General features: G+C 47.8%; 1 pseudogene across 1 annotated transcript; it reads left to right on the top strand.

Moving 5' to 3' along the window:
- Positions 1-243: 243 nt before the first annotated feature.
- LOC103640993 (KOB1 pseudogene) lies at positions 244-21,423 on the top strand (annotated as a pseudogene). Its single transcript, XR_004853087.1, has 7 exons — positions 244-363; positions 17,743-17,850; positions 18,996-19,145; positions 19,798-19,932; positions 20,016-20,059; positions 20,723-20,899; positions 20,980-21,423. The product of XR_004853087.1 is annotated as a KOB1 pseudogene (transcript).
- Positions 21,424-21,749: the final 326 nt, after the last annotated feature.

The following is a 21,749-nucleotide window of genomic DNA, read 5'->3' as shown; positions in this document are numbered from 1 at the left end:
AGCGCATGTCATGCAGCATCCTGCATGGCTGCCTCGGCAGTGTCCCGCTCAGTGATAGAATAAAGCTCTGTGTAGGCATCTGCACCCCTGGAGATCATCGTCCAGATGGCGCACCAAGCAGGAAGCCTTCCACTGGTCTAGGTATAACCCACGACGGTGCTAGTAGACTACACAACGGTACTCGATGGACCAAGTGTGTCGATCGAGGGCTCGACACAGCAAGGTGTCGAGAGCATCGTGGAAATGACAACCACGAGCGGCATCATGAGAGATGGGTCGGGTCATCCATCCTTCCAGCTCCTGCTCCTACGAGAGCTTTGTGCTGTGGCTCGAGCTGCCACCGTCGTTGTCGTCTCCGTCAGGGTCTCCTCCAGTAGCTGGGGTGTTCTGTGGTGGTGCAGGGGGCACCTCTAGCTGAGGCATAGGGGAGGGCTGCCTCCTAGACTCCACCTCCTGTTGAGGCAAGGGGGAAGAGTCCTGCTCCTGGCATTGGCGCTCCTGCTCCTCATGCAGGCGGCGGTGCAGTCTCTCCAGGTGACTCAACTGTCCTATCACCGTGCGGCGCAGTGGACGCTCCACAAAGCGAGAACGCAATAAAGGGATCACCGACTTATGTGCTGTGCATCTAAGATGGGCCATCTACAAAAGACATCGTAAGCATAAGTGTGAGAATAGAACTATATGACCAGCAAGTAAACCAAAAGCAAAGTAAGATAAAAATTTTGTAAGGTGAGTATATAGATAGTAATATAACATAGAATTGGTCGAGATGACTGTAACGCCCCGAATTTTTGCAGTTGAATTTTTTCTTTTCTTTACTCGCCAAAATTCGGGCGTTACCTTTCCCTTTTCTTTTTCCCTTCGCTAAACCTTGACCTTTTCCAAAGTTCTAAGCGGGATTCGGTTTGGAATTCCCGTGTAAGAAAAACCCTAAATACTTTATGTTGTTTGATGCACCATGCCGAACCTTGCATTTCTTTTGATTGCTTTGAAAGCGCAATTGCATTCATGTAGAAAGATCGGATTTCGAAAATGTGGAGAAGATCTTTTCTTTCTTTTTTCTCCCTCTCTTTTTCTCTCCTCTTTTTTCTCTCTCTCCCGCGCCGTGGGCCGACCCCGGCCGGCCCAGCCGCCCCTGGCGCCCCCCCCCTTGGGCCCAATAGGCCCATGCCGCCCCCACCTCCCCTTTTTCCCCAAACCCTCTCCCTCTCCCTCTCATTTTTTTCCCTCTCTCATTCTCTCCCTAGCCGCCGCCCCTACCCGCCCCCTGCCCTAGCGCCGCCCCTACCCTAGGCCGCCGCGCCGCCCCCTGCCGCCGGCCGCCCCTCGCCGACGATCCCCGCCGGTGAGCCCCCTCCCCCTCCTCCCTCTCCTCCCTCCCCTCTTCTCTCCCCACCCCCGCGCGCCCCCTGGCCGCGCCGGCAGCCGCCCCAGCCCCGCCGTGGCCCCGGCCGCTGGCCGGCCCTCGGCCGCGCCCAGCCGCGCCCCGCCCGGCCGCCGCTGGCCCGCCCCGGCCGCCTGGCCCCCTGGCCGCGCCCCCCTGTCCCGGGCCGGTTCAGCCGGCCTCGGCCCCGGCTCAACCGCCCCCGGCCCCAGCTCGGCCGCCCCCCGCGCTCGGCCGCCCCAGCTCGGCCGCCTGCCCCCGGGCCGGTTCAACCGCCCCTAGGGCCGGTTCAACCGCCCCCCCCCCCTCTGTTTTTTTTATTTTTTTATTTTATTTTATTTACTTTCTGTGATCATAATTACTGTATTTTAAGTAGGCTAATCACTGTTCATGCTATGGGAAAATAGGAAGTTTAATTTAAAATTCCGTTATGTTATTGATTCACGTAGTTAATTGTTTACCCTGTGCAATGTTGATCAACTAAAAGTGATTAGGTTTCCATCAGTATATATAAATATATATAACAGAATTATTTTGTTAAAAACCAATTGTGTCATTAGTGCATAAGATTTAACCCCCTGCGAGACCTTTCCCGTTTCTTTCTAACCATAACAAATGCGTTATCGAATGTCATACTTGGTGCATATTCACTTTATTTGTTATCTTGTATGGTGTACTGTTCTTTTGTATTAAATATGTGGATGGATGTATGTATGTTTGCGCTCGCATAGAGAACGATCCGGTCGAAGAGCCCGAGGAATTCGCAGGAGAAGCCCCTGAGCAGCAGTCGGTTGGTGGAGGCAAGTGTCCTTTGACCTATCTCTGTCCTATTCATTCTTTAATTCACCTCCCGCATTACACATTTATACCTAAGGATTGACTAGCTTTTGTTATCCATGTCCTTGTTTACCTATTTGGGTCGGATTATTACTACTTAGTCTGATGCTATTGCTCAACTCTAATCAATGAACATGATGTGATTATCTATGATACGCTGTTTTCCCGTTCTTCTTTATGATTATACTTGTGGTTTTCAAGGGGACTCGAGCGGTTTCTCGAGTGCCTCTCCGTAAGGACCTGTTCTATGGATGACCGCCCGGGAAAACAGTGCAACCATGAGGGTGGAATGGGGTGCCCTTAGCTGAATAATTAGAGGATCCGGGATGTAGTTCACTTAGCCGTCGTGCCGTCAATGGGGCTCGGTGTATGCGGCTCGCTCTGCCAAGTTTGGGTTCGCCCCTTGGGGAGGAGTGCGGTGCATTTAGGAAACCTAACGGGTGGCTACAGCCCCGGGGAATCTTTGTAAAGGCTACGTAGTGAAACCCTGCCTATTCACCTTGGTAGTGTTTAAGGGTTTGATCGGCCCGAGGCAAGAGGGAATCACGGCTTGTGGGTAAAGTGCACAACCTCTGCAGAGTGTTATGAAACTGATATATCAGCCGTGCTCACGGTTATGAGCGGCCAAGGGAGCTCCAGAGATTAGTGATACTTGATCAGAGACATTGTGGTACAGGTGGCAATGAGATTGATGGTTCTGGTTATGATTATGGTATTGGTAAGTGGTATTCTTTCCGTTTGGAAAGGATACATTGGGTTAATAACTTGGGTTAATGTTAAAACCTGGCTTTCTACTAGTAAGTAATAACCTGACCAACTAAAAGCAACTGCTTGACTTATCCCCACATAAAGCTAGTCCACTACAGCCAAACAGGATACTTGCTGAGTATGTTGATGTGTACTCACCCTTGCTCTACACCCCAAACCCCCCCCCCCCCAGGTTGTCAGCATTGCAACCACTGCTCAGGCGAAGATGAAGCTGTGGAAGGAGACTTCCAGGAGTTCCAAGACTACGACGAGTTCTAGGTGTGGGTTAGCGGCAACCCCCAGTCGGCTGCCTGTGAAGGCCGCGTTATCTACGTTTCTTTTCCGCACTTTGATTTATTGTAAGAACTATATGGACGTCTCAGACGTATGATGTAATCGACTATTTCCCTTATTAATACTATTTTGAGCACTGTGTGATGATGTCCATATTATGTAACTGCTGTGTACGTGAATAACTGATCCTGGCACGTACATGGTTCGCATTCGGTTTACCTTCTAAAACCGGGTGTGACATAAGTGGTATCAAAGCCGTGCTGACTGTAGGACCGCTAACCTAGAGTAGAATGGTCGTTCTAAGGACTATGGACCTCTGTCCCTGCCTTGACTTTGATATCCCTTCAAAAGTTGGTCATACCGACCAAACCTATGTTCTACTATATATAATACCTTGCTGAAAATCATGTTTTATTCTAATCCTTCATTTACTTGTGGTTCATTACTTGCTGGTCATATTAATTCTGTTCTCACCCTTTTGCTTGCGATGTCTTTTGTAGATGGCTCGACTTAGACACACTGCACGAAAGTCAGTCATCCCCTTCTTACCCTCCCGCCTTGCTGAGCGTCCGCTTCGCCGTCCCGTGGCCGGACAGTCCAGCCACTTGGAGAGACTACACCACCGCCTGTGTGAGGAGCAGGAACGTCGACGACAGGAGCAGCAGAGCTCTTCCTTCTCGCTCCACCAGGAGATAGAGTCTGTGAGGAGCTGCTCTCCTGTGCTTCCTCTGGAGCCGCCCCCTGCACCACCACTGGGCGTCCCAGCTTCTGGAGTAGCTGCTGGAGGAGACCCAGACGACGGAGATGGCGACGACAGCTCGAGCCACGACACCGACTTCTCTGCTAACCCTGAGCCGGAAGGATGGGTTGCTCGACCCATCACTCGCGACGCCGCTCGCGGGTGTCACTTCCACGATGCGCTCGACACCCTGCTACGTCGGGCATTTGACCGGCATACTTGGTCCGTCGAGTATCGCTGTGTGGTCTACCAGCACAGTCGCGGGGTCTACCCGGACCGCTGGGAGGCAACTTGCTTGGTGCGCTGCCCGGAGAACAGTCTCCAGGGTGCAGAGGCTTGCTCAGAGCACTATTCTATCTCTGAACGGGACTCAGCTGAGGCAGCCATGCAAGATGCTGCACGGCGTGCGCTTTCGCACTACTGCTCGGTTTTCGGTGGGGCAGCTGATGGTCTTGACCTGAAGTATTACCCCCGCCGTTCATCTGGCAGCACAGGAGGCGTGATTGTCTCACCTGTCGGTGAGGGCAATCCTAGGTTGAGCAGCACAGTCAACCTAGCCGCCGTGCTAAACACGGAGCTGGACCATGCATTAGACGAGCTGAGTAGGGCTCGTGCTGAGATCGCCCTGCTGCGGGCTGAGCGCGCGGAGCGTCGTCACCTGGATGGTGGTTCCCCCGCTCCCGTTGGGACTCAGCACCCGTACCGCTCACCTCAGCGTGGACACCAGTCTTATGGCAATCCCGCCTGCAAGACCAAGATCAATCTAGAACCATAGATCGTTAGAGTTGGATCTTGTAATTAATACGAAATATATATACATAGAAGCTTCAGTCTTAGTGTTAGTCTCGCTCTTAGTTAGTCTTAGTTAGACAGGGTGGTTTGATATATCCTGTGCATTTATGTTTGTCATGATGAACTATGTTTGGTTTGGATCTTTGTAATGATTGTTACCAGAGTGTGGGTACCCCCTGCATTTTGGTTTACATACTATGTCAATAAAGTTAGTTATATAGTTGGGAAAACCTTTATTCTACTTTCCTCTTTATCTGAGAAGCTGTGTGGTCTGTGTTGGAGATCAGTGAAGATGCTCATCTGTTCAGTGCTGTTGAAGAATTCTATTCTCTTTTCTCATGCTGCAAGATTTGCCAGATCAGTTCTGATGTGTGGTTGCGTTCTGCAGATGTCAGAGAACAGGCGCAGAGGAGGAAGGCGTGCTCAGCAGGAGCAAGCCGGTCAGCAAGATGAGGCGCCCCAGCAGCAGCAGCTGCCGCCCCCGCCCCCGATGTCGATTGAGCAGATGTTTCTGATGCAGACTCAGGCAGTTCAAGCCATCGGTCAGACTCTGGCCGCCATTCAGCAGCAGCAGCAGCAGCAGGCTCCACCCCAGCCTCAGATGCCTCAGATGCCTAGAGATAAGCGTGCTGAATTCATGAGAGGTCATCCACCAACGTTCGCTCATTCTTCTGACCCCATGGATGCTGAAGATTGGCTGCGCACTGTGGAGCGGGAGTTGCATACCGCTCAGTGCGATGACAGGGAGAAAGTCTTGTATGGTCCCCGTCTGTTGAGAGGAGCAGCCCAATCATGGTGGGAGTCTTACCTCGCCACCCATGCCAACCCCGACACCATCACTTGGGAAGAGTTCAGAGGTAGCTTTCGTCAGTACCATGTTCCTGCGGGTCTGATGACAGTGAAGAAGGAGGAGTTCCTGGCCCTTAAGCAAGGGTCATCGTCTGTCAGTGAGTATCGAGACAGGTTTCTGCAATTGTCTCGCTATGCTCCTGAAGATGTCAACACCGACGCCAAGCGACAATACCGTTTTCTGAGAGGCTTGGTTGACCCTCTGCAGTATCAGCTGATGAATCACACCTTCCCGACATTCCAGCACCTGATTGACAGAGCAATCATGACAGAGAGAAAGCGCAAGGAGATGGAAGACCGTAAGCGCAAGATCAGTGGACCCCAGCCTGGAAGCAGCAGTCGTCCTCGTTTCTCAGGCAATCAACCTCAGCAGTTCAGGCAGAACCAGCGTCCACCTCAGCAGCATCAGCAGCGTCAGCAGTATCAGCAGTTCCAAAGGCAGTATCCTCAGCATCAGTACCAGAATCGTCAGAGCAACCAGTCAGGAGGTCAGTTTCAGAGGCAGAATCAGCAGACACCTCGTCTTCCTGCCCCAGCAAATCAGCAGAACAGTCAGGCAGCACCAGCTCAGGTTGGAAACAGGGCATGTTTCCACTGTGGAGAGCAAGGCCATTGGGTGATGCAATGTCCGAAGAAGGCAGCCCAGCAGCAGTCAGGCCCCAATGCCCCAGCGAAGCAGAATGTGCCTCAGCCTGGATCAGGCAATCGCTCTCAGCCGCGCTATAATCATGGAAGACTGAATCACTTGGAGGCTGAAGCAGTTCAGGAGACCCCCGGCATGATAGTAGGTATGTTCCCAGTCGACTCCCATATTGCAGAAGTGTTATTTGATACTGGAGCAACGCATTCTTTCATTACTGCATCATGGGTAGAAGCACATAATCTTCCAATTACTACCATGTCAACCCCTATTCAAATTGACTCAGCCGGTGGTAGAATTCGAGCTGATAGCATTTGTTTAAATATAAGTGTGGAAATAAGGGGGATAGCGTTTCCCGCCAACCTTATAGTAATGGGTACTCAGGGAATAGATGTCATCCTAGGGATGAATTGGTTAGATAAGTATCAGGCAGTTATCAGTTGTGATAAAAGGACAATCAAGTTGGTGTCCCCACTAGGAGAGGAAGTGGTGACCGAGTTAGTCCCGCCTGAGCCAAAGAAAGGAAGTTGTTATCAGATGGCTGTCGATAGCAGTGAAGCAGACCCAATTGAGAGTATCAAGGTTGTGTCTGAATTCCCAGATGTGTTTCCAAAGGATTTACCGGGTATGCCACCAGAGCGGAAAGTTGAATTTGCTATAGAGCTTCTTCCTGGAACCGCCCCCATCTCTAAGAGAGCTTACAGAATATCTGGACCAGAGTTGGTTGAGCTTAAGAAGCAGATTGATGAGCTGTCAGAGAAAGGTTACATCCGGCCAAGCACCTCGCCTTGGGCCGCCCCTGTCTTGTTTGTGGAGAAGAAAGATGGTACCAAGAGGATGTGTATCGATTATCGAGCTTTGAATGAGGTCACGATCAAGAACAAGTATCCTTTGCCCAGAATAGAAGATCTGTTCGACCAGTTGAGAGGAGCCAGTGTGTTCTCCAAGATCGATCTGAGGTCAGGTTATCATCAGCTCAGGATCCGACCTTCGGACATTCCGAAGACGGCATTCATTACCAAGTATGGTTTATATGAGTTCACAGTGATGTCTTTTGGTTTGACCAATGCGCCAGCATTCTTTATGAACTTGATGAACAGTGTATTCATGGATTATCTTGATAAGTTCGTGGTGGTATTCATTGATGACATTCTGATTTATTCTCAAAGCGAAGAAGAGCATGCAGATCATTTGAAGATGGTGTTGCAGAGATTGCGAGAGCACCAGTTGTATGCAAAGTTGAGCAAATGTGAGTTCTGGATCAGTGAAGTCCTGTTCTTGGGTCACATAATCAACAAAGAAGGATTGGCTGTGGATCCGAAGAAAGTGGCAGACATTCTAAACTGGAAAGCGCCAACGGATGCTCGAGGAATCAAGAGCTTCATTGGAATGGCCGGATATTATCGGCGATTCATTGAAGGGTTTTCGAAGATTGCGAAACCAATGACAGTGTTGCTAGGCAACAAGGTTGAGTTCAAGTGGACCCAGAAATGCCAAGAGGCCTTTGAAGCGCTGAAAGAGAAGTTGACAACAGCGCCTGTCCTAGTCTTGCCTGATGTGCACAAGCCCTTCTCAGTGTATTGCGATGCTTGTTACACGGGTTTGGGATGTGTGTTGATGCAAGAGGGAAGAGTTGTGGCTTACTCGTCCCGACAGCTGAAGGTTCATGAGAAGAATTACCCAATCCATGATCTAGAGTTGGCAGCAGTGGTTCACGCACTGAAGACATGGAGGCACTATCTGTATGGACAGAAATGCGATGTTTACACAGACCACAAGAGTCTGAAGTACATATTCACTCAGTCAGAATTGAACATGAGGCAACGAAGATGGTTAGAATTGATCAAAGACTATGAGTTGGAGATTCATTACCATCCAGGAAAAGCGAACGTAGTGGCAGATGCTTTGAGCAGAAAGAGTCAAGTCAATCTGATGGTCGCTCGTCCGATGCCTTATGAGTTGGCCAAAGAGTTTGACAGGTTGAGTCTCGGGTTTCTGAACAATTCGCGAGGAGTCACAGTTGAATTGGAACCTACCTTGGAGCGCGAAATCAAAGAAGCGCAGAAAAATGATGAGAAGATCAGTGAGATTCGGCGATTGATTCTAGATGGCAGAGGCAAAGACTTTCGAGAAGATGCAGAAGGCGTGATATGGTTCAAAGACCGCTTATGTGTTCCCAATGTCCAGTCTATTCGGGAGTTGATTCTTAAGGAAGCTCATGAGACAGCTTATTCGATTCACCCTGGCAGTGAGAAGATGTATCAGGATCTGAAGAAGAAATTCTGGTGGTACGGAATGAAAAGAGAAATCGCAGAGCATGTGGCTATGTGCGATAGTTGTCGAAGAATTAAGGCAGAACACCAGAGACCAGCTGGATTGTTGCAACCGTTGCAGATCCCTCAGTGGAAATGGGATGAAATTGGTATGGATTTCATAGTCGGATTGCCTCGCACTCGAGCCGGCTACGATTCCATTTGGGTAGTAGTGGACCGTTTGACCAAGTCAGCCCACTTCATACCTGTCAAGACCAACTACAACAGTGCAGTATTGGCAGAATTGTATATGTCTCGGATCGTTTGTCTTCATGGTGTGCCAAAGAAGATAGTGTCAGACAGAGGAACGCAGTTCACCTCTCATTTCTGGCAGCAGTTGCATGAAGCCTTGGGCACGCATCTGAATTTCAGTTCAGCTTATCACCCGCAGACAGATGGTCAGACTCAAAGAACCAATCAAATTCTTGAAGATATGTTGAGAGCCTGTGCGTTGCAAGATCAGTCCGGATGGGACAAGCGATTGCCTTATGCAGAATTTTCCTATAACAACAGTTACCAGGCCAGTTTGAAGATGTCACCGTTTCAAGCGCTGTATGGAAGGAGTTGCAGAACTCCGTTGCAATGGGATCAGCCTGGAGAGAAGCAGGTGTTTGGGCCAGATATTTTGCTCGAAGCCGAAGAGAACATCAAGATGGTTTGAGAGAATCTGAAGATAGCGCAATCGAGGCAGCGAAGCTATGCAGACACAAGAAGAAGAGAGCTGAGTTTCGAAGTCGGAGACTTTGTCTATCTGAAAGTGTCACCGATCAGAGGAGTCAGAAGATTCGGAGTGAAAGGCAAGCTAGCACCCCGCTACATTGGTCCGTATCAAATTCTCTCAAAGCGTGGAGAAGTGGCTTATCAGCTCAGCCTGCCAGAGAATTTGTCTGCTGTGCATGATGTCTTTCATGTGTCTCAATTGAAGAAGTGTTTGCGTGTGCCAGAAGAGCAGTTGCCAGTGGAAGGTCTTGAAGTCCAGGAGGACTTGACCTATATTGAGAAGCCAGCTCAGATCCTTGAGGTTGCAGATAGAGTCACCCGAAGGAAGACCGTCAGAATGTGCAAAGTCAGATGGAGTCACCACTCTGAGGAAGAAGCAACCTGGGAGCGTGAAGATGATCTGATGGCCAAGTACCCGGAGCTCTTTGCTAGCCAGCCCTGAATCTCGAGGGCGAGATTCTTTTAAGGGGGATAGGTTTGTAACGCCCCGAATTTTTGCAGTTGAATTTTTTCTTTTCTTTACTCGCCAAAATTCGGGCGTTACCTTTCCCTTTTCTTTTTCCCTTCGCTAAACCTTGACCTTTTCCAAAGTTCTAAGCGGGATTCGGTTTGGAATTCCCGTGTAAGAAAAACCCTAAATACTTTATGTTGTTTGATGCACCATGCCGAACCTTGCATTTCTTTTGATTGCTTTGAAAGCGCAATTGCATTCATGTAGAAAGATCGGATTTCGAAAATGTGGAGAAGATCTTTTCTTTCTTTTTTCTCCCTCTCTTTTTCTCTCCTCTTTTTTCTCTCTCTCCCGCGCCGTGGGCCGACCCCGGCCGGCCCAGCCGCCCCTGGCGCCCCCCCCTTGGGCCCAATAGGCCCATGCCGCCCCCACCTCCCCTTTTTCCCCAAACCCTCTCCCTCTCCCTCTCATTTTTTTCCCTCTCTCATTCTCTCCCTAGCCGCCGCCCCTACCCGCCCCCTGCCCTAGCGCCGCCCCTACCCTAGGCCGCCGCGCCGCCCCCTGCCGCCGGCCGCCCCTCGCCGACGATCCCCGCCGGTGAGCCCCCTCCCCCTCCTCCCTCTCCTCCCTCCCCTCTTCTCTCCCCACCCCCTGCGCGCCCCCTGGCCGCGCCGGCAGCCGCCCCAGCCCCGCCGTGGCCCCGGCCGCTGGCCGGCCCTCGGCCGCGCCCAGCCGCGCCCCGCCCGGCCGCCGCTGGCCCGCCCCGGCCGCCTGGCCCCCTGGCCGCGCCCCCCTGTCCCGGGCCGGTTCAGCCGGCCTCGGCCCCGGCTCAACCGCCCCCGGCCCCAGCTCGGCCGCCCCCCGCGCTCGGCCGCCCCAGCTCGGCCGCCTGCCCCCGGGCCGGTTCAACCGCCCCTAGGGCCGGTTCAACCGCCCCCCCCCTCTGTTTTTTTTATTTTTTTATTTTATTTTATTTACTTTCTGTGATCATAATTACTGTATTTTAAGTAGGCTAATCACTGTTCATGCTATGGGAAAATAGGAAGTTTAATTTAAAATTCCGTTATGTTATTGATTCACGTAGTTAATTGTTTACCCTGTGCAATGTTGATCAACTAAAAGTGATTAGGTTTCCATCAGTATATATAAATATATATAACAGAATTATTTTGTTAAAAACCAATTGTGTCATTAGTGCATAAGATTTAACCCCCTGCGAGACCTTTCCCGTTTCTTTCTAACCATAACAAATGCGTTATCGAATGTCATACTTGGTGCATATTCACTTTATTTGTTATCTTGTATGGTGTACTGTTCTTTTGTATTAAATATGTGGATGGATGTATGTATGTTTGCGCTCGCATAGAGAACGATCCGGTCGAAGAGCCCGAGGAATTCGCAGGAGAAGCCCCTGAGCAGCAGTCGGTTGGTGGAGGCAAGTGTCCTTTGACCTATCTCTGTCCTATTCATTCTTTAATTCACCTCCCGCATTACACATTTATACCTAAGGATTGACTAGCTTTTGTTATCCATGTCCTTGTTTACCTATTTGGGTCGGATTATTACTACTTAGTCTGATGCTATTGCTCAACTCTAATCAATGAACATGATGTGATTATCTATGATACGCTGTTTTCCCGTTCTTCTTTATGATTATACTTGTGGTTTTCAAGGGGACTCGAGCGGTTTCTCGAGTGCCTCTCCGTAAGGACCTGTTCTATGGATGACCGCCCGGGAAAACAGTGCAACCATGAGGGTGGAATGGGGTGCCCTTAGCTGAATAATTAGAGGATCCGGGATGTAGTTCACTTAGCCGTCGTGCCGTCAATGGGGCTCGGTGTATGCGGCTCGCTCTGCCAAGTTTGGGTTCGCCCCTTGGGGAGGAGTGCGGTGCATTTAGGAAACCTAACGGGTGGCTACAGCCCCGGGGAATCTTTGTAAAGGCTACGTAGTGAAACCCTGCCTATTCACCTTGGTAGTGTTTAAGGGTTTGATCGGCCCGAGGCAAGAGGGAATCACGGCTTGTGGGTAAAGTGCACAACCTCTGCAGAGTGTTATGAAACTGATATATCAGCCGTGCTCACGGTTATGAGCGGCCAAGGGAGCTCCAGAGATTAGTGATACTTGATCAGAGACATTGTGGTACAGGTGGCAATGAGATTGATGGTTCTGGTTATGATTATGGTATTGGTAAGTGGTATTCTTTCCGTTTGGAAAGGATACATTGGGTTAATAACTTGGGTTAATGTTAAAACCTGGCTTTCTACTAGTAAGTAATAACCTGACCAACTAAAAGCAACTGCTTGACTTATCCCCACATAAAGCTAGTCCACTACAGCCAAACAGGATACTTGCTGAGTATGTTGATGTGTACTCACCCTTGCTCTACACCCCAAACCCCCCCCCCCCCCAGGTTGTCAGCATTGCAACCACTGCTCAGGCGAAGATGAAGCTGTGGAAGGAGACTTCCAGGAGTTCCAAGACTACGACGAGTTCTAGGTGTGGGTTAGCGGCAACCCCCAGTCGGCTGCCTGTGAAGGCCGCGTTATCTACGTTTCTTTTCCGCACTTTGATTTATTGTAAGAACTATATGGACGTCTCAGACGTATGATGTAATCGACTATTTCCCTTATTAATACTATTTTGAGCACTGTGTGATGATGTCCATATTATGTAACTGCTGTGTACGTGAATAACTGATCCTGGCACGTACATGGTTCGCATTCGGTTTACCTTCTAAAACCGGGTGTGACAATGACCAACTTTTGAAGTGACACCAAATGTCAAGGTGAGAATAAGGGTCTATTGTCCTTAGGGCGACCATTCTAGTCTAGGTTAGTGGACCTATAGTCAGCAAGGCTTTGATACCACTTATGTCACACCCGATTTTGGAAGGCAAACCGAATGCGAACCATGTACGTGCCAGGATTAGAAACTCATATACACAGCAATTACATAGTTGGACATCATCACACATGCTCAAAATAAATAGCGGAACTAGTACTTTATTACATAAATATGTCCAAGACATCCACAGAGTCATTAACTTAACATAGTCGTTAACATAATCAAAGTGTGTAATACGAAACGTAGAAGATAAGGCCTTCATAGGTAGCTGACTGGGGGTTGCCACTAAACACAACTAGGACTCATCGTAGTCCTAAAACTCCACAAAGTCCTCCATGTTGCCTTCATCTCCTCCTGAGCACTGATTGTAGTGGGGACAACCTAGGGTTGGGTGATTTTTAAAGCAAGGGTGAGTACACATCAATGTACTCATAAAATGTCTTGTTTGGCTAAAGTGGACTAGTTGTATGTGGGGTTAAGGTTAAACTAGTTGCTTTTAGTTGGTCAGATATTTATTACTAGTAGTAGGCCAAGTTTTAGTAATAAACCTACTTATTTCCCAAAAGTACTCCCTCCAAGAGGAAATACCAGAAACCATAGTTATAATCATCACCATTAATTATCACAAAGTAACCAGAGTTATTCTAATCAAAGAGGATCCCAAGGCTACTCTTAACCATGAGCACGACTTATATAACAGTTTCTAACACTCTGTAAAGGTTGCATACTTTACCCACGAGTCATGATTCCCTTTCCAGCCTAGGTTGTACAAACCCGATCTTCACTACCGAGGTGAATGGCCAGGGATTCACTTCATAGCCTTTACAAAGATTCACTAGAAGTCATAGCCGCCCGTTAGGTTAATCCAGTTTGATAAACACTGTACTTCTCCCCACAGGAAGGGTGACTAACAAAACCAAATCGAAAGAACCTCGGCAACCAGCCTCGGCAGAGCAAGTACTGTGCCTAGACCCCATGGACGGCCCTATGGCGAAGCCGACTACACCTCAAGTTCCTCTAATTAATCAGCTAAGGGCATCCCATTCTGCCCTCATGGTTGTAGTGTTATCCCGGGTGGTCTCTCAACGAACAAGTCCTTACGGAGGGGTACTCAGGAAACAGCCTAAGTCCCCTAAAGTATCACAAATTTGTCATCATAATTAAGAAAACATCATCGTATCATAAATATTTTCATCATGTTGGTTGATTAATGTAGCGCAATAGCATGAAGCTAACCATAATAACCCAAAAGGTAATCAAGGACAATGTAAATACATACTAGTCAATCCTTAGGTTTCAATTAAGTAATACAGAACAGTGAATTATAAAGTAAGTAGATATAATGGGTCAGAGGACACTTGCCTTCACCAGGTTGTTGCTTAGGGAAGTCTCCGGCAACACACTTAGGAACCACGGACTGATCGTTGTCTACGCAAAGCAATCATGCATTCAACACATTTGGGAAATAATAAAGGAATAGTACACCAAACATGTTCAATCAAGTGAACACAAGTCCAATAGAAAGGTACAAACACCAGAGTGAAATCTAGATTCTAGGGTAAACAAATATACTTAGGGGTTTGTGGTTCTCTAGGTACTGCTTATCTTAGTGGATTACATAATTTACTATAGTCAACTTAATGGATTATTAAAGTTATACCAGGGATGGGTCCATACATTACATGATATTAGCCTCACAAAGTAAATCACCTGATTATCATTAGTGTTTCCTTTTATTTCCTTTTAAATAACAAACCATTATTTTAAATGCAACTATAGCCTAGGCATAATTTAATACATGTAGACTATGAAGGATACTAATTTAAACAGATAGAAAAAAAATTATGAACATTTTGCAATTTGAACCACGCAATTTGGAGTTCATATGCAAAAGATATGAAATAAACAAGTTTTGGAATTTAAAACCCTAAACCAGACCTATTTTTGAGATTAAATACAAGCTCGGGGTCCTTTCTGCAAAGTTTCAGGGGCTCGGCTACAATTTCTGGGGATGGCAGGTTCTAATACTCGAAAGTCAAGTGTCCTTTTAATAAAGTTGCTAATCGAAGGGGTATTGGGTCCTGCAAGTCATCAGATCTCAGATCAACGGTCCGGATTAGATCCAGCGAGCGGGCGTGCGGGTGCCTGACAGATGGGGCCCACGAGCCAGCGACCTGGGCGGGCGAACGAGCGGGTGTCAGGGCGCTGGCGCCTGATGGGTGGGACCACGGCGAGACCGGTTTCGATGGTCAGCGACGCGTGGCAAGGGCTAGCGCGGATGCGGATGTGTGCTGACACGCAGGGCCCACCAGGCGGCGACATAGTGCAAAGGGGAAGGGGTTTTGGGTGCTGCTCACGGTGCAGACACGTGGGACCAGGAGGTCCACCGATCAGCGACTACGCGAGGAGAAGTGAGAGGGGAGGCGTGTGAGGTTGACGGACGGGTCCCTCTTGCCAGGGTCGCCGTCTTCCTCGACCTCACGCTCGGCGCGAGCGCCATGGCTGGAGCCGGCGATTCCGTGCGAGCGAAAAGGGAACACGACGGTTGCGGTTGGCCGGGGGGTCTCGGTACGACGGCTAGGTGCCGTCACCGGCGATCACCGGTGACTAATTGACGGAACAAGGAGAACGGGGGAGAGAGAAGGGGAAGTCCGGCGGAGAAATTCACCTCGGGTGAGGCGCAATCAACGGTCGAACTTCGCCTGGTGGTGGCAGAGCGTGGTCAAGGATGGCAGGCGGGCCTTGCCGGGGGTGCAATCAGGCGCAGGAAGCCTGGCGACGTGGGAGCTCCGGCGAGCTTGAAGAACGGTTGTGCAGAGGCGAAGTGAGTGGAGCAGGGGGAAGTGGGTGCGCGCAGGGACTTATAAAGGGGGTCAGGACAACGGTTTCACGCGAGGAGGTGACGTGGGCACGACGATCTCTGCGTGCGGTCCGCACTTGCGGACGGTTGAAGAAAGGGAGAGGGGCTAGCAAGCGGGTCCCGCGGTACAGCGACACAACGGGAGAGCGTGCAATAGGCCGGGGCACCGACAAGGCGGCCCCACTAGGCAGAGAGGGAGAGAGCGTGAGCGAGAGAGCGAGACGCAGCACCGACAGGCTGGCCCCACCGGGCAGAGGAAGAGAGAGGGAGCAAGGGCATGCGAGCGCGGGCTGGCACTGGCAGGTTGTCGGACTAGGCTATTTGGGCTGAAATGAGTTTTTCTATTTTCCTAAATTTCTAAATGCCTTTTCTTTTTATTTTCTCTATAGAATTCAAATCAAATTCAACCACAATTCAAATTCAAATAATTCAAACATGTGCATCAAACAAAAGAATAATTTAGGCTCAGTATGATACAACATTTCATGACTCCCATAGATTTTGATATAGTAAAGAAATAATTAATCACCCACCTAATAGACATAATTCTAATAAAAAGGAAGAGAGAAGAAAACTTGAGAGAGAGAAATAAGAGGTAATGCCTAGATTTGGTAGGCATTAGAGAAGAAATTTTATACCACCAAATTCAGGGTGTTACATGGACTGTGTGTATAGCTTTTCAAATGAGGGATTCCTATATCGCCATCGGTCTATAAACCGTAGCGGGTTCTCTCATCAAGTGCAACTTTGGAAAGGCCTCGCTATGGATCCCTAATCATTCACCTTAGGAGTGTCTAAGGGTCTTGCAACCCCTGGCTAAATGGAAAACAAGTATTGTGGGTAAAGATATGCAACCTCTGTAGAGTGTAAAACTGATATATCAGTCGTGCTCACCATCAAGAGCGGCTCAAACCCTCTCATGAGTAATTTATGGAATTAAACTTAAATATGTCATTTCCATTACATTATCGGATTTATTATCAATTGTGATCAATTATTTAATTGGGTTGGTATACACTTATAGTTAGTATTGCTATTAAAATTTTGACCAACTTATTAAAAGCAATGCTCGACTTTAATCACTTTCTCCTTGGTAAGCCTTACACTTCACATGAGCCCCACCGTAAGTGATCTCATGCACATTATTCTCCACAACTTGTTGAGCGATGAACGTATGTGAGCTCAATCTTGCTAAACTCACACCAGGTCAAGAACAGGTACCGCTGAAGGAGCATGAATGATGCTACGATGAGTTTGGAGAGGTCTAGGCCATTGTCACCCAGTCAACTATGATGGTGGAGGATCGTTGTCGCCATATGGTCTATTTATTTAGCTATTTTGTATACAACCCCTATTATATAATAAAGATATGACATTGATTCATGTACCATGAGTCATCATATACGTGATTTATATGGCGATTATCCGCGTCGAGCGGTGGCTCCATGGCGGCGTCATGTTACCGGCGAGCGAATGTCGTTGATTCTCGGCTTCGCGTGCTCAATGATGCCCATGACCATGACCTATTTTTCCTAGTGATGCTCTTCAGCTCCTCCTGGGGCTCGATGCCACTTCCCTGCTCGATCTTGACTGCGGCGACCTTCTCTCTCTCTTGATTCCTCTCCCCTCTTTGCTATGCTTAGATGAGGTGCTCGACATATGGTAAAAAGGGTGCAGTGCCTATATATAGTCCCAGAAGGGGATGCCCAGGGGTGAGTCCGACCAAGAATCGGCGATAGGAGATCTCGAATTCCATGGCGTGTGTTCCGCGTTTAGTTGTAAAGAACCCAGGAAGAAGGAAGCTTCTCATGAAGTGGGGTCCATTTGCCAGTGATAGTCTTCGTGTGTGTGTGCGTGAGGCATGAGTAGTGGGGTCCATCTGGCAGTGGGACTGTGCGCGCACGCAGCATGGGCCATGTTGATACAATAGATAGGCTGACGGGATGAGAGCAAAGGAGAGGAAGTTGGGCCAAAACGAGCAAAGTCGGTCCACATGCTGGTTTTCTTTTTTTCTATTTTCTATTTTCTTTTATGTTTTCCATTTTAATTTGCAAATTTCAAATTCAAATTGTAATTCCAATATACACATACAAAAATCCAACATCATTGCATAAATTATTTATTTATTTATTTATTCATATATGATTTAATCAAGTGCTTTCAAATATGAAATCCACATACACTCATATAGCCATGCTAAGAAAATATCATTTTAGATATGAAGTAAATCTAAAAGTTAATTCAAAAATCGGAGTTATTAAAACCTGAAGCCGTTTGGAGCTCTCCCCGCGTTTCGCGGTCGCAGTTTTGCACAAAGATCCTCTGTCTTTTCGCGATTTAGCTCGTGCTCCTCCCTCGACGTGGTCTCCGGAATCCAGGTGCAAATCCCTCCCTCTCCCTCCCAGTCCCCCTCCCCACCTCCCTCTCCGCGCGGCGGCTGCCGTCGAAGCCGCCGGGGCTGTCCCTCCCTCCCTCCCAGCCCCCCTCCCCACCTCCCTCTCCGCGCGGCGGCTGCCGTCGAAGCCGCCGGGGCCGTCCACCACCAACCCCTACCCGCTCTTCGCCAACCCTCGCCTCCTGCGCCGCCGCCTGGCGCTCTCCGTCGCTGGCGCCGACCAAGCCCCGCGCCGCGCCGCGCCGACCCCAGCCGCCGCGGGTGAGGGCCCCTCCGCCCTCCTCCACCGAGGACCCGGTCCTTGTCCGCGTCGCCGACGAAGGCGTGCCGCTCGAGGGCGTCATCCAGATTGAGAAGCTCGGGGATGCGGCCGCCGAGTCCAAGCTCGTCTCCTACGGGTACGTGCAGCTGGCCGACTCGAAGATCGTAGAGATCTGGTCACAATGGGCGACGAGCAGGCTTGAGATGGGGACGGAGGTTCTTGTCGCGATCACCTCTCGTCGCGTCCCCATCTCCCCACCAACCCCAAATCCCAAGATCTGGTTATCTCCGTCGTCGCCCTCTCGAGGAGGCGACGAGCAGGCTTCTCTCCCCGCACAGCCTCCTCCCCACTAGGCAGCTGGATCCCCACGTGTGGTGCCGCGATTCTGCTTGCGCGTTGAAGCAACAGTTGCCTCCTCCCCACTAGCGCTCGTTCTATGTTCGGTAAATTGTGCAGTGCAGGTCGTAGCATTCAAGTGAAAGTTCCCTTGCATGAGCAACCGTAGCTGCAGTATATGTAGAAATTCCTTGTTTGTACAATCATGATTGCACAATATGGAGATGTTGTATCATCACATTCATATACACAAGAGTTTTGGCAACAGCATGAATCCAAGCATATTAGTTTACCTTGTTATTAATGTAGGAACTTGGGAAAACAAGATATATAACATTCCTGTGATCTTAAAATGTTTGTTGAGAAGCCTCACTCGGCGAACACTTGCCATGATCCAACAATACCATTTTTTCATTTCAACCTTAAAACCTTGTCCCCTCTTTTTTTTTGTTTTGTTTTGCAATAATCTTGTTCACATTTTGAACCCAAACTGTACCTATATTCAGCTTATCCTGTATCTTGGATTGCAGATCTGTATCACGGGAAGCACATCTGCTGGCCTACACCAGATTCTTCCATGGTTGTATTATCACAATGTCATTGGTGTTTCACATTTCTTTCTATTAGTTGAAGGAGAGGCTGCAAAGCCAGCTGTCACCTCTGTTCTTGAATCTATTCAGGTAAACAAGTAATTTCTATCCCATATCATGTCTTATTTCTTTGCATTATCTAAGCACTGACTTTCTGTGTCTTTAGGGGGTAAAAATTATTTACAGAACTAAAGAACTGAAAGAGAAACAGGATAGAAAGTATGTCGATGACACAACAGTTCCATGAGAACCTTTTCAACCTTAAAATGCCTGTTCCATGAGAACTAAAGCACTGACTTTCTGTGTTTTTAGCATAGATTTAAACAGTAATCTTGACTTCCATAGCCCTTTCCTAAGTGTTGTAATTGTTGTCCACGCCTATATTCGCAGATACATTGCTCTTCATATTATTTAATTTTCAGCATCGTTTTCCTCACTATTGGGAATTATATTATAATTATGTAGCAGTCTTGTTTCGAGCTCTGCTGTGCAGAAATTGATATATGAAAACAACACTGGAATTCACCATGTTGAGTTATTGATTGTGCGTAGCAGTGTATCTATACAGTTTATAGCAATGAAAGGGGGAGGCTATAATAAAAATAATGTCAAGTTCCGAACAGTTTATCAACATTTTCCTGCCCCGCATCCTTTTCTTACTTCCCTAACACAACTTTTAGGATACAACCTTTTGTATTTAGGGGTGACATTGATGTGAATGTCCCTCGTTTGATTGTCACAGGATGCTAGAATGGATTGGATCATTCACCTCGATACTGATGAGTTGATTCATCAAGCTGGTGCCCGAGAGTACTCCCTGAGGCGATTGCTTTTAGATGTTCCTGACAACGTTGACATGGTTATCTTCCCCAATTATGTGAGTCACAGAAGCAACATGTTTGTTGAATATCGTAACGTGTTTCACGTCTGATTATTGTGTATATATTTCTTTTTTTCCAGGAAAGCAGCATTGACCGTATGACATTAAGGATCCTTTTACTGAGGTATAGAACTACTGTTATCTGTAACATATATTCAAAAGAAAGGGAAAAATGCTCTGTATCCTATTGATGATCCACTGGCTTGAGAAACAAAGTGCCACCTGTACGTAACTGGATATAGTTTCACTGTCTAGAAAAAAACTATAGTTTAGCAAACACTACACATAACTACTCTCATTAATGCATTGCAGGAATTGATAGGATTGGTCGGATTATCGTTGGCTGTGTTTGATAGGTTGCATGTTTTATAAATTCTTTTGTGCCTGCAGGTTTCCATGTTTAAGAAATATCTTTACGATTTCATTTTTCACAATATGCATATGGTATCATAACTCTCGAAATGCTCACGGAAATTGTCATGAGTGGAAACGATTTCATTTTTCGCATATGCATGTAGTATCTTTTTTTTAACTGAAATTGTATGACAGGATGTAGTTATGTCTGAATCAGATACAATATTTTACCTTCTTCATGTGCCTTGTACTCATCACAGAAATGTTTCCTCATGGTCCATTCTCCAGCATACAATGTATAGCCAGCCATGCCAGAGAACCATATAGGTGTCTTTTGAATGGCCCTTTTCTTACTGTGCATTGGTAGCTAACTGGATAACTGACTCGGAGAGCTAATGAGTAATGAATCCTCCCGTGTATTGTGTCATGGCAGGCCTTTATAATTGCATCGACAGCAACTGAGGAGGAGATGGGGAACTGGTAACACCCTTAGCCCTCCGTGTACCAAGCATCGACCATTCCTCCCTATCCTACCTGAATTAAGAGAGATCATCACATTGGTCTGATGATTACCTTTGTTCAGGTACCGGGAACATAACTATGCCCCATGGTTAGTCCTGATCTCAATCTTGTAGGCGTGAAAGCTGTTTTTCTTATTGCTGCTACATTTTATGCCCCAAAACTCTGCAGGCTATCATTCGTGGCCTCAAGGAACCCGACGTCTTTACCAATGCAGTAACATCAGCGAAAGCACAGTCGAAAACGAAGCCGTCAAACATGGGTCTCGGAAACAAGGAGGCTATGGATCCAACCGAACGTAACTGCTGGTCAGTCCACACTGGAAGGTGGTCACGAGAGGTTACAGGCAACCGTAAGAAAGATCTTGGAAATGGTGGACGCCCAGGAACAGGAAGAAGCAATGCCGCCGAGGCCGTCCCCTGGTTTGCTCGAGCTCTCGGAACGCGCCACTGCTTTGTCATGACGACTTGACGACGCTGTGAGGTTCTGGAGGCGTTATTAAGCATGGACTCGGGTTGTTTAACCATGCTAGGTGATACAGCGCCCGATAGGGCGCTATTTTTTCTAGTGAATATTCATATTTATTAGAGAAATTAAATGTATAATATTTTATCAAGATGAACTTTAATTCGAATACTCTTAAAGAGTATTTCTAAGTATATAATTCATGAGAGGCATACTCCACCTTTAATGAAAAGGATTTCTCTTTTTTTCAAGTGAAATTTTAGTTCTCAAAGTTGAGGTCTAAGTTTTTAACTACCAATATTCGGATATTATTATGTATTCATTTTAAGGAGAAACAAAAATATATTCCAAAGGAAAAGAAATCCTTATTAAGGACATTTTTAGTTCATAATCTTTTTAGAGAATCCTTCCAAAATCCCAAAATAAAATATTAGGGTGTTACATGGCCTTAGCTCATTACGAAAATGACCTTATTC

The sequence above is a fragment of the Zea mays genome, chromosome 10, assembly GCF_902167145.1.
Source record: "Zea mays cultivar B73 chromosome 10, Zm-B73-REFERENCE-NAM-5.0, whole genome shotgun sequence".
Lineage (NCBI taxonomy): Eukaryota > Viridiplantae > Streptophyta > Magnoliopsida > Poales > Poaceae > Zea > Zea mays.
Note: the sequence above shows the minus strand (reverse complement) of the source record. Positions and strands in the feature narration are given on the sequence as shown.